Source organism: Phacochoerus africanus, chromosome 4, assembly GCF_016906955.1.
Source record: "Phacochoerus africanus isolate WHEZ1 chromosome 4, ROS_Pafr_v1, whole genome shotgun sequence".
In the NCBI taxonomy this organism is placed as follows: domain Eukaryota; kingdom Metazoa; phylum Chordata; class Mammalia; order Artiodactyla; family Suidae; genus Phacochoerus; species Phacochoerus africanus.
Window position 1 is genome coordinate 18745343 of NC_062547.1, and position 11927 is coordinate 18757269.

An 11927-nucleotide genomic window follows, 5' to 3' on the forward strand; every position below is an offset into this window, starting at 1 on the left:
GGGCACCAAGCCCACAGTGCCCCCAAGAACTAGGCCAGCGGCGGCGGCGAGCCCTCCAGCATTCGGCGCCCCGCCCCGCCCGTGTCACTGCGTTCTCATTCCGAACGCTCGGCCCGGGCGGCCGTTCTCATTGGTCGGCGGCCATGTCCGTCAGCGGGCGGCACGTCGGCGCAGAGAAAAGGCTACATTGTAACAAGGCGAGCAAGCGAGGAGCGAGCGGGGAGGAAGGAGGCGGAGGGGCGGCCCCCGAATCCCGCAGCGGCGGCGGCGGCGGCGGCGGCAGCTACCTGCCGAGGGTTAACCCACCTCGGGCCCGGGGCGAGCCGCCTCCCCCCGCACCGCGCCCGCGCCGCTCGAGCCCTCTGCAACACCCGCGATGGCCCCCCGACCACCCGGCACCCCCGCGGCCGCTCGCAGCCCCTGCACCCGCGGCCCCCGCGCGCGCTGGCAAACTGCCGAGCGCTTTCCGAAGCCATTTTCAATGGCCACATTGGCTACCGGGGCTGACTCACCTTCCCGGGAATGCTGCGGCAGCCGCGGGGCCCGGGCGGCGCGGGCGGCCCGGCGGGCGGCTCGGCGGAGGCGGCGCGGCCCCGGCTGGCGGCCCCCGCGGTGGGAGCGGCCGCGCTGCGGGCGCGCTGGTCCCCGGCGAGGCAAAGTTTCAGCGCCAGCCTCGGCGCGGCGGCGGCGGCGACTCGCTGCTGCTCTCCTCCCCTGCTTTGACCACCATCTTATTAGTACAGGAAATGACATGGAAAACGGAAGAAAGCGGCGTTTGGGGCAGACGCGGACCCCCCAATTCAGGGGCCGGAGCCGGGACTCACCAGCCGCGTCCCAACCCGGCCCCGGAGAAAACTCCCGGGGCCCCCTCGGCCCCCGCCCTGCGCCCTGCCCGGAGGGGGGAACCTGGCTTCTCGAACCCGAAAGGAGAGGGCGACTTTTATAAACCAGCCCGCGGAGAAAAAGAGAAAAAAAATAATAATAATAAATGAAAAAAGAAAAGGTTAAAAGAACTTTCGAACTGGGACACTTTTTTTTTTTTTTTGATCAGAATTAAAAGTTCTAAAATTTTAAAGCCATTCCTTGGGGGGGGTGGGGGGCGATCCCTGCTTCTCCTGGTCCTGTTGCTGCCCCTCTTAAACCAAATAGTCTAGGGGATAAATGCGTTGATATTTTTAACCCTTTCTTGGCTCCGCTGCGGGTAGCTGGGCCCCCTCCTAGTCCTGGTCCCGTTTAACCCTTTGAATGCCCAGCTGTTTGGAGATACAAACTAAAGTTGTAAAACGGAGGCATCCCGCTGAAAGCTGCCAGGAAGGGTCTTGGGGGGGTTCCTTTAAAATGTCAACTATTTACGTAGGGCTGCGGTTTTAAAGTCTCGAACCGCACATGCTCCACAAATCGAAATTTGTTACAGGGGTTGAGATTCTGAGAACCGGATGGACTGGTCCTGGGCTGTCTTAGAAAAGGTATTTAAGCCGCGCTTGCCTGCCTGGTTCCTCAGTTTCTCCATCTGTGAAATGGGATTCAACATCGCCGAATAACAAGGTAGTGAGGAAAAGATGGGACAGAATTTTCATAAAGACAAAGTGCTTAAAAGCTTGAAAGGCTTCCTTCTGCGCCTAGGAAACCGAGGGGTTGTGATGGAGCAGGGGACACCGCGGGATGGCGTAACCAAGACAACCATTCCCAAAATAACCGTTTTCTGCTCGTGGTGTCTGTAGGGCGCGTAGTCAAATTGCGAGATAGCTCCTGTCAGGGGAGGCTGTGCTGTGCTGGCTCTAAAACGGGGGTCATAAGCCGTAGTAGGAAGTCGCCGGGAGGGAATTGATCCCAGGACCGCGCCTGGGTGGGGCGCTGCCCAGTGAGGGGCAGTTCACCCCACAAACGTCCACGGAAGAACTGAAAGATCTGGTGCAGGAGATCTCCAGTGGGTACCACCCTGGGGAGACCTCATCCCAAGGGGATGGGGTTTCCTGTCAATTTCACTGCTGGCTGAGTCCCCGGGCCCCAGATGGCAGCCGTGATCAGACCCCAGGACACGCTCCTGGTTCTTGGAGTCCGGATGATGGGGGTTGGAGAGAGAAGCAACGTATGTCCTATATCATTTGTTTACCTTGACTTTTTGACGTCAAAGCAGCTTCTTGAAATCCCACGTCTGTTACTTGTTGTATGATGCTGAGCAAGTGACTTCTCTGAGTCTCAGTTTCCTTGACTGCAAAGTGGGGCTCTCTGATAAGCCACGTTGCTGGCTCTGTGTGAGAGCCCTGAGAGCATTTAAAGAGCCTGGTACCAGACTGCTCACTGTAGATGCTCAAGTAACAGTAATTACTAACACTATAATTCATGACTTGCGATACAACTATAAAAGTTTCCTGAGTGTCTTACCTGCTCCGTGCCAGGCAGAGTATTGGGTCCTGGGAAGTACCAAGATTAGTTAGACACGGTCCTTTCAGGAGGTCTTGGTCTGGCCAGGAGATGGAGGCACTTGCAGCTAATTCAAAGTAATTCAATAGTTGATGCAGGAGCTCCCATCGTGGCTCAGTGGTTAACGAATCTGACTAGGAACCATGAGGTTGCAGGTTCGATCCCTGGCCTTGCTCAGTGGGTTAAGGATCCGGCATTGCCATGAGCTGTGGTGTAGGTCACAGATGTGGCTCAGATCCTGTGTGGCTGTGGCTGTGGTGTAGGCCGGCAGCTACAGCTCTGATTCAACCCCTAGCCTAGAAACTTCCATATGCCACGGGTGCAGCCCTAAAAAAGACACACACACAAAAAAAGACCAAAAAAAAAAAGTTGATGCACAACCCAGCCCTGGAGGTCAGGTTGCTTGGGCAGGGAGGGGAAAAGACATGGAGGAAGGAGCCTTTTGTTCCTTTCGAGGAGTAGAATTCATCAAGGAAATGATATTAGAGGTGGGCCCTGAGACAGTGTTTGAAATCTCCACCAGTGGAGATCTCAAAGTGCCCAGGACGTGTAACATGTGGCCAGCTGGGCCTGGAGTAGAGAGTGGGTGGGGCAGAGGAACCAGAGATGAGGCCAGAAGGCCAAGTGGATAAAGAGAAACCTTGGTCACAGCCTCCAGAAAGCAAAAAGTTCCTCAAGAAAATGAGCGGTTGGAGTTCCTATTGTGGTGTAGCGGAAACAAATCCTACTAGTATCTATGAGGAGTCAGGTTCGATCCCCGGCCCTGCTCAGTGGGTTAAGGATCTGGTGTTGCTGCAAACTATGATGTAGATTGCAGATGCAGCTCGGATCCTGCGTGGCGGAGGCCAGCTGCTGTAGCTCCAATTTGACCACTAGACTAGGAACTTCCATATGCTTCAGGTGCAGCCCTAAAAAGCAAAAAAGAAAAAGAAGAAAAAAAGAAAATGAGCTGGTGAGCAGGCAAGGAGGGAATTTTTCCACGGGGTGCTGCCTTTCCATTTAAACCTCCTCATCCATTTGGCCTAGTCTAGCTTCTCTTTGCCAGGAACGATTGGTCTTCAGGCTGCAGCTATGGCGTGGGGTTGGGTCCTTCGGCATTGCAGGCCAGAAGCCTTCAGGCCCTACACTTGGGGAGCCCAGAGAGGTGGCACGATGCGGAGATCCGGGTCTGAGGTCCGGCTGCCGCCCCAGGCTGTGGAACCTGGGGCATGTGACTCTTACCATCTGGGCTCCAGTTTCTTCCTGCATGACACAAAGAGTTTGGACCAGGGGTCCTATATTCTTCCCTCAAAAGCTGCCCTGTAGCCACATAATCAAGACCAAGGTACAGGAAGGACTCTGGAATGAGGCTGGGAGAGTCGCTGGGAGCCCGAGGCAGCCCCAGGGCTGGCACAGGTGCTCTGGGTCAGGGGGCAGAAAGTGGCCCCAGAATCTGAAGGAAATTATCCCAGACACGTGGACTGGACAAGCCAGTCTTGGGAGGCTGTGCCTCATCGTCCCTCTGTGGGCTGAGCTGGGCCTGAAATAGACAAAAGGGTGGGAGCTCCATTCAAATCCCCTAAGAACTGAGTGGGGATGTGGAGATTGAAAGGAAGAAGGCTCATGACACACAGTTTCAGGGACCTGACCATTTGACTCAATAAGCCAAGGCAGACATCATCATCATTATTTTTACAGACTGGGAAACCACACTCAGAGAGGTTAAGAAACTTGCCTGAGGCCACACAGCTAGTTAGTGGTAGGATAAGTTTCAAACCCAGATCTGTCTGACTCCACTGCTCAATGCCTTCTCCTCTTGGATGTTTCTTATTTATTGTCCTTCTGCATAATGCAACTTTTCAACCTAATGTTGGTGAAATATTTCCCTGGATTCTCCCTTGGGCATATCACACAGTAGGAGCTGACCAGTATCTCTCAGGTACTTCATGATCTCCCTCTGCAAAAAATGTCCCAACCATCCCAGTCACTTCTAGCTCCCTGTGAGGATGCTGAGATGCTCTAAGAGAAAGAACCCCCACTCTTTGGAAGGAAGAGGCAATCTGAGGCCTTTCTCATCCACTACTACTAATAATACCCAAGCAAAACATACACACAATGAGCTGCAAGTTAAATGTCCCCCATCACTGCAGATTTATTTCCACATGTGCTGTAAAAGAAGGACAGTGTTTATTGCATTAATTAATGACACTTCCTAAAGCCTTGAGGGAGAAATTTTATTCAGGATTTAGTGCCTGAAAGAAAAAAAAAAACAAAAAACTAAAAACCAACTGCATTTCCCCCGAGAACCTGGCAAGCATCTCCCTTTGCTAATAAGAAGAGCTCCATAACTGATCAGGTTTCCTTTTTTACACAGGCTGCCAGGGAGCTCAGAGCCAAATTCTACCCCCATTCCCAAAAAGTTTGGCAATTGCTTCCTCCTCATTCCTCCTTTCCCACTTCTAATCCTGACGACTCAACTTTGTCTTCTCTGCCTTTTATTAAAGATGCACCCCCTTTTTAACAGCAAGAAATAAATATTCAAAATAAATCCACATTTGGAAGAGTTGCTGAAGGGAGCTGGATTTCATGGACCTTCTGTTAAGCCAGGCTGTTCTGGGTCTTGTCCGCTCACCCAACAGCTGAGGGATTCCTCTCTTGGAGGGAAGAAGGGTCTGGCTTAAGACCAAGGGATTCCTCACCCAGCTGCCGCAGCCGCCGCCGATGGCTAAGTTCAAATGTGCCGATTCAGATGCTCGTGGCTATTTTTTGGTTCTACTGCCAAACAGCTTGCCTCTCTCCTGCCAGCTCCTCAGAAAGCACAAACCACTATCCCCTACCCATTCCCACCTACCCGCCCCAACATCCCCCATTAGTCCCTCCTGTTGAGACTTAGGGGGCTAGGCTCCTTTTTTCTACAGAACCCTCCTCCACTTGTGGGCTGCTTACCACGTGCCGGGAAAGGTGAGGTGATTAGGCTGGAGGTTGGGGGTAATAGGGTGGGGGGGTGAAGGAGCCACTTTAGAACCTAGGACAGGGAAGGCCTGTCTGAGGAGGTGGCGTTGCCTGCGAGTCTTGATGGATGTGAAGGACCCAGCCCCACCCACGGTGAGTAGTTGAGTCCCCTTAGGAGGGAACACAGCAGTGCACAGGCCCTGAGGCAGGAGCTGGCCAGGCTGGTGATGGCAGGTGGCCCAAGGCCAGTGTGCAGAGTGTGGTGTGGAGAGGGAGACAGGGAAGCAGATGAGCAAGAGAAGCGGGTGGATCTGGGCGGTGCTTTCTCATGGTTTGGATGTGTTTGAACATCAGTGGAAGCCCCTGATGCTTTACAGCTGGGGAGACACAGGATCTGATTTATGTTTTCCCACAGACACCTTGGCTGCCTTGTGACTGTTAACATTGACCAAGTGCCAGGGGAGTGGGTAGGTGTGTTCACAAACCTTTTTTTTTTGTCTTTTTGTCTTTTCTAGGGCCGCTCCTGTGGCATATGGAGATTCCCAGGCTAGGGGTCTAATCAGAGCTGTAGCCACCGGCCTACACCACAGCCACAGCAACATGGGATCTGAGCCACGTCTGCGACCTACACCACGGCTCATGGCAACGCTGGATCCTTAACCCACTGAGCAAGGCCAGGGATCGACCTGCAACCTCTGAATTCCTGGTCAGATTCGTTAACCACTGCGCCATGATGGGAACTCCCACAAACCATCTTATTTAGGACTTCCCTTGTGGCTCACAACAAAACTGCAAACCATTTTATTTAACTATGCCCCACCCCCTTGGAGATGAGGTTTGCCGGGGGGGGGGGGGGGGGGGTATCTTTTTTCTGGCTGCCCAGCATCTGATTTCCCTTCCAGTGACTGGAGAAATTCTCATCTCCTGAGTCTTGGGAAGAAGCAGTTGTGCCCTCCCCCATGCCCAGTGGAGAATCTGAAAACATCAAAAGCTCCCTTTCCCAGCACTGGAGACTGAATGTTTGTGTCTACCCACCCCCTAAATTCACGTATTGAAACCTAATCTTCAGCATGATAATATTTGGATGAGAGCTTTGGGAGGTGCCTAGGTCATGAAGGTGGGGCCCTCGTGAATGAGATTAGCGCCCTTACAGGAGAGACTCCAGGGGGCTCCCTTGGCCCTCCCATGATAGGGAGGACACAGAGAGAGAAGATGGCCATCCATGAACCAGGAAGCCAGTTCCCACAACCTGCTGGCACCTTGATCTTGGACATCCAGCCCCTAGAACTGTGAGAAATAATTTTCTGTGATTTATAAGCCACCAGTCTGTGGCATTTTATTATATAGTCGCTCAAGGTAAGGCACAAATATGTGATGGATGCTCAGCCAGTTGGATGCACTTACCCACCTTCAAACTGGGAGCTTATGACATACGGATCATGGGCAATTCTTTCTGAAGTACAGTCAGTTCTCAGGGGCAGGAGTGCCTGTAGCTGCATCCAGCAGAGGTAGTGGGGCTGCTGGTACAAGCTATAGTACCTGTCGCTCAGTACTGAGCAGCATCTTCATTGCACTGGTTCTGTGACATGATCTTGGCTGTGGCTCTGCCTCTGTGCACCCCATGCTTGGTTCTCCCACCTTCCAGAGGGTCACTGAACTCCTTTCAATATGTTCTCCATCTGCTTAAATCAATGTATGAGTTATAAATTGCCGCATAACAAACGACCCCCAAACTTAGCAGCTAAAGACAATAAACATATATTATCTCACAGTTTCTGAGAACCAGGATTCTTTGGAGTAAATTAGCTGGTTGCTTCTGGTTCAGAATCTCCCATGAGGTTAGAGTCAAGCTGTCAGCTGGGGCTGCAGTCATCTGAAGGCTTCCCCCGGGGCTGGAGAATCCACTTCCAGACTCCCTCACATGTGGGATAACCAGCCAGCCAAGTTCACCTGGAACTGAGAGGGGATTCTCAGGATGTGGGACTTTTGGCTTTAAAACCAGGTTGGCTCCAGGCAAACTGGGGTGGGTTGGTCACCCTATTCCTGTGGCTGTTGAAAAGAGGGCTTAGAGGAGTTCCCACTATGGTGCAATGGGATCAAGGGCATCTCTGCAGCACCAGGATGCAGGTCCAATCCCCAGTCCAGCACAGTGGGTTAAAGGATCTGGCGTTGGTGCAGCTGCAGCATAGGTCACAACAGTAGCTTGGATCTGATCCCTGGTCCAGGAAATCCATATGCCGAGGGGTGGCCAAAAAAGAAAAAAGGAGGGAAAAAGAACAAGGGAGAGATGTGTGTTCTGGTGCTCCCCCTGCTCTTTGGCTGCTGGGGGCATCTACAGTCGGGTCCTGGAAATTCAGGAACCAATTTCCATGTGCTGGTGCCCCACACCACCCCTGGTGGAGAACTTTCCCTTTGTTCCTGAGAAGATGAAAATCATTTTGTTTTCACAGAGCTAAACCATTTAATGCGAAGGACTCTCTTTTATTCTGAGTGTTGATATGTTCTCTCTTTTCTTGATGTTTAAATGTTCTTTTATGCGTGGATGTTAACAGCAGGTGTAAAAGACAGACGTCGTTTTGGGGGGGGGTTGCCCCAGTGACCTGACGGGGCGAAATAAAAAGTTGACAAAGGTATTCCCTCTATTAATTTAGAATGTATATTCGTACAAGAAATTAAGAAATGTGGGAGGAGTTCCTGTCGTGGCGCAGTGGTTAACGAATCCGACTAGGAACCATGAGGTTGCGGGTTCGGTCCCTGCCCTTGCTCAGTGGGTTAACGATCCAGCGTTGCCGTGAGCTGTGGTGTAGGTTGCAGACGAGGCTCGGATCCTGCGTTGCTGTGGCTCTGGCATAGGCTGGCAGCTACAGCTCCGATTAGACTCCTAGCCTGGGAACCTCCACATGCCGCGGGAGGGGCCCTAGAAAAGGCAAAAAGACAAAAAAAAAAAAAAGAAATGTGGGGATCACTAGACTAGGTGGTTCCCAATAGCCTCCAACATTGTTTCTGCCTCTTTCCCTCCCTTCCTTCTTCAGCTCACTCAGCCGTCCATCCATCTCTCAAACTCTTTGAAGGCCTCCCACAAACCAGAGAGAGCACGTTCTGCATGGAGTTCTTAGGGAAGACGAACGAAAAGACATGGAAATCAGCAGACGGTTAGGTTAGTTTGTATTTTTCGATTGTAAAGATACGGAAGTCAATGTCCTTAGATGTATATTGTGTGTGCTTCGTTCATTATTCCCTTGGGATAAGTTCCAAAAGTGGAATTTCAGGGTTTAAATGTGTGCCCAGCTTCTCGTCCTGAAACCTTTTGCCAAATCACCCTCCAGAAAAGTTGTACCAATGTCAGTTCTCATTGGCTTTGTACGAGCCTGCTTGTTTCTCTAAACACTTATGCTAAACATCATCCATCTACTTAATTTGTAGTAATTTAATGTGCTAGTGATCTGTCTCATCGCTGTTTTAAATTACATGATATTGTTAGCAAGATGAGTGTGTTTTCGTGTATTTATTCATCTTCGTGCTTCTTTTGTGAATCGCCTCATCACATCCTTTGTCCACTTTAAATTTTGGATCTTGTGTCTTTTTATTGATTTATAAATGTAATTTACATATTACGGATAACAAAAGTCTTTGAAATCTATAACGTGACTTATTTTTCTCAATGCAGAAATTTTTTGTAAATGTATTTTTTTTGCTGTATAAAAATGTAAATGTTTTGTTTTTCCTTTATGGTTTCATGGGTATAGTTAGAAAGACCATCTCCTTCAGAAAATTATAAATACATCCTCTTAAAGTTTCTTCTAATTTTTTGCTGAACATTGAAAAAAATATTTGGTCCACCTGGAATTTATTTTGGTACAGAATGTAACGTAAGGATCTGACTTTATTTTTTTTCCTTAATGGATAGCTAGTTGTCTTAACACCCCTATAGAATAATTCATCCATTTCGCATTGTTTTGCAGTGTCATCTGTGTCCTATGCTAAATTTCCTTATCATTATATGCCTATTTCTTATTTCTCTATTATGTATCAGCTATCACTTGTCTATTTGGAGAGTATCAAACTGTTCGAATTTCTATAGCTTTATAGTATATTGTAACGTGAGGACATAACCCCCACTTTATCTTTTTTTTTTTAAATGGCTGAACCCAGAGCATATAGAAGTTCCCTGGGCTGGGCCAGGGATAAAATCTAAGTCACAGCTGCAACCTCTGCACAGCTGTGGCAATACCTGATCCTTTAACCCACTGCACTGGGCCAGGGATTGAACCCGAGCCTCCACGGCAATGCAAGCTGTTTCAGTCAGCTTCTTAACCCATTGCACCACAGCAGGAACTCCCTCTTTACCTTATCTTTTCATTTGAATTAACTTGGCCTAATTCCTAGAGGCAAACATTTAAACTCTTAGATGGTATTTTCCTTCATATTCCTAATTTTACGTTACATTGCTAGCTTTTTTTCTCCTGCAGCCACAGCATGTGGAAGTTCCTGAGCCGGGGATCGCATCTGAGTCACAGCAGTGACCCAAGGTGCAGCAGTGACAATGCCAGATCCTTAACCCACTGCACCACAAGGGGACTCTTACATTGCTAGCTTTTGATTAATCGGTTTCAGACGTTATCTGTTGATTTTCTGACATGGAAGACTTACACTGCCTCTTCCCTGATAGCCACCACCTACCACCTTGGGCTCAATCTGGTCACATCTCAATGTTGGGTTGGCTCTCTACTCAGTGCATTCATTATAATGACCATGTGAATATTGTGAACTGCTAGCCAAAGACACACTGTAATTAAATTTCCCTTGATTTTACAGCTTTTTGTTTTTCCTAGCATTCATAATAGACCCATCATTTCTCATTTGCTTAGTTTGTTTTTTTTTTTCTTTTGTCTTTTTAAGGCCGCACCCGAGGCATATGGAGGTTCCCAGGCTTGGGGTCCAATAGGAGCTATAGCTGCTGGCCTACGCCACAGCCACAGCAATGCAGGATCCGAGCCATGTCTTCGATCTACACCACAGCTCACAGCAACGCTGGATCCTGGCCCACTGAATGAGGCCAGGGATTGAACCCGCATCCTCACAGCTCCAAGTCTGGTTCGTTAACCGCTGAGCCACAGTGGGAACTCTTAGTTTGCTTAGCTTTTCTTTAACATCTAAGATTTCACTCTAAACTGTACAGTCCCTTTCACTACGATTGTCAGCATCTTCAAACCCATTAGATTATATATCAGGACGTTATATTTTTTCCTAGAGCCTTTCCCCCTTATATCAGGTATCAGAAAACTTGCTGAAAAGAGTCAGAGAGTGAATACTGGCTTTGTGGGCTCCCTAGAGTCTCTGTTACATATTTTTCTTATTTTTTTATAGCCCTTTGTTCAACATGTTTTCAGATTTGTTCACGTTGTTGCTTGAACCAGTAGTTTGTCCATTTTTAGCGATGGGGAGCATTTCATCCCACCAATATACCACAATTTTTAATTGTACTTTCTGGGAGACTTCCATGATCTTATCCTTCAACATTTAAACTCTTTGCTAAAAAAAATTTCAGCTCTCCTATTTTAAATTCCCATCAAGAAACAAGATTTCTGGAGTTCCCGTCGTGGTGCAGTGGTTAACCAATCTGACTAGGAACCATGAGGTTGCAGGTTCGATCCCTGGCTTTGCTCAGTGGGTTAAGGATCCGGTGTTGCCGTGAGCTATGGTGTAGGTTGCAGACGAGGCTCGGATCCCGCATTGCTGTGGCTCTGGCATGGACCAGCGGCTACAGCTCGGATTCGACCCCTAGCCTGGGAACCTCCATATGCTGAGGGAGCGGCCCAAGAAATGGCAAAAAGACAAAAAAAAAAAAAAGAAAGAAAGAAACAAGATTTCTCATTCTTTGTTCCTTACGGTTTCTTTTGTTTTTAATGGGTGCAATGTTTTATCTCCCTAGGGATATTTTCTTCCCTCTATTCTGTGTATTATCTGCTTCCTTCAGTTTCCTCCTCTCCTGTTTATTGTATTCTCTTTCGTGTTGGAGTTTCCTTCAAATGTCCAGTGATCCTTGGCTGCCTTTTCATATTTGAGAGTGAGACACTGAGTAGGCTCTACGTGCTTGGATGATGGGATTTGTGGGCAGGGCTTACTGGCGGCGGAAGCTGGCAGATGCCCCTGGGTGACGTGGGTCTTCCTTTGTTTACAAGGAGTGACCCTCCACCCTCCTACCAGTGGGTGTGTGTGCAGGGAACAGGGGTGAGGGTTGGCGGTATTAAGTCAACTCCTGGGCTGATTTCAAAGTGATGCCAGATCAGAGGGACCTCTGGTTTTGGATCTGAGTAGGAAGAACACTGGAGGTCTCAGACGTCTTCTTACTCATCTGTTTTCTTCCTTTTCTTTTCTTTTTTAAGGGCTGAACCTTGTGGCATGTGGAAGTTCCCAGACTAGGGGTGGAATCGGAACTGCAGCTGCTGGCCACAGCCACAGCAACACCAGCTCCAAGCCACATCTGCAACCTACACTGCACATCACAGCAACGCCAGATTTTTAACCCGCTGAGCGAGTCCAGGGATCGAACCCACATCCTCAAGGATACT

General features: G+C 49.4%; 1 protein-coding gene across 1 annotated transcript in view; it reads right to left on the minus strand.

The window, feature by feature from the left end:
* Positions 1-707, minus strand: part of PRDM11 (PR/SET domain 11) — a 91397-nt gene extending 90690 nt beyond the window's left edge. The window contains exon 1 of the mRNA XM_047775923.1: positions 513-707. The gene's annotated coding sequence lies outside the window, so the exon portion shown is untranslated. The remainder of the gene's footprint in view (positions 1-512) is intronic.
* Positions 708-11927: the final 11220 nt, after the last annotated feature.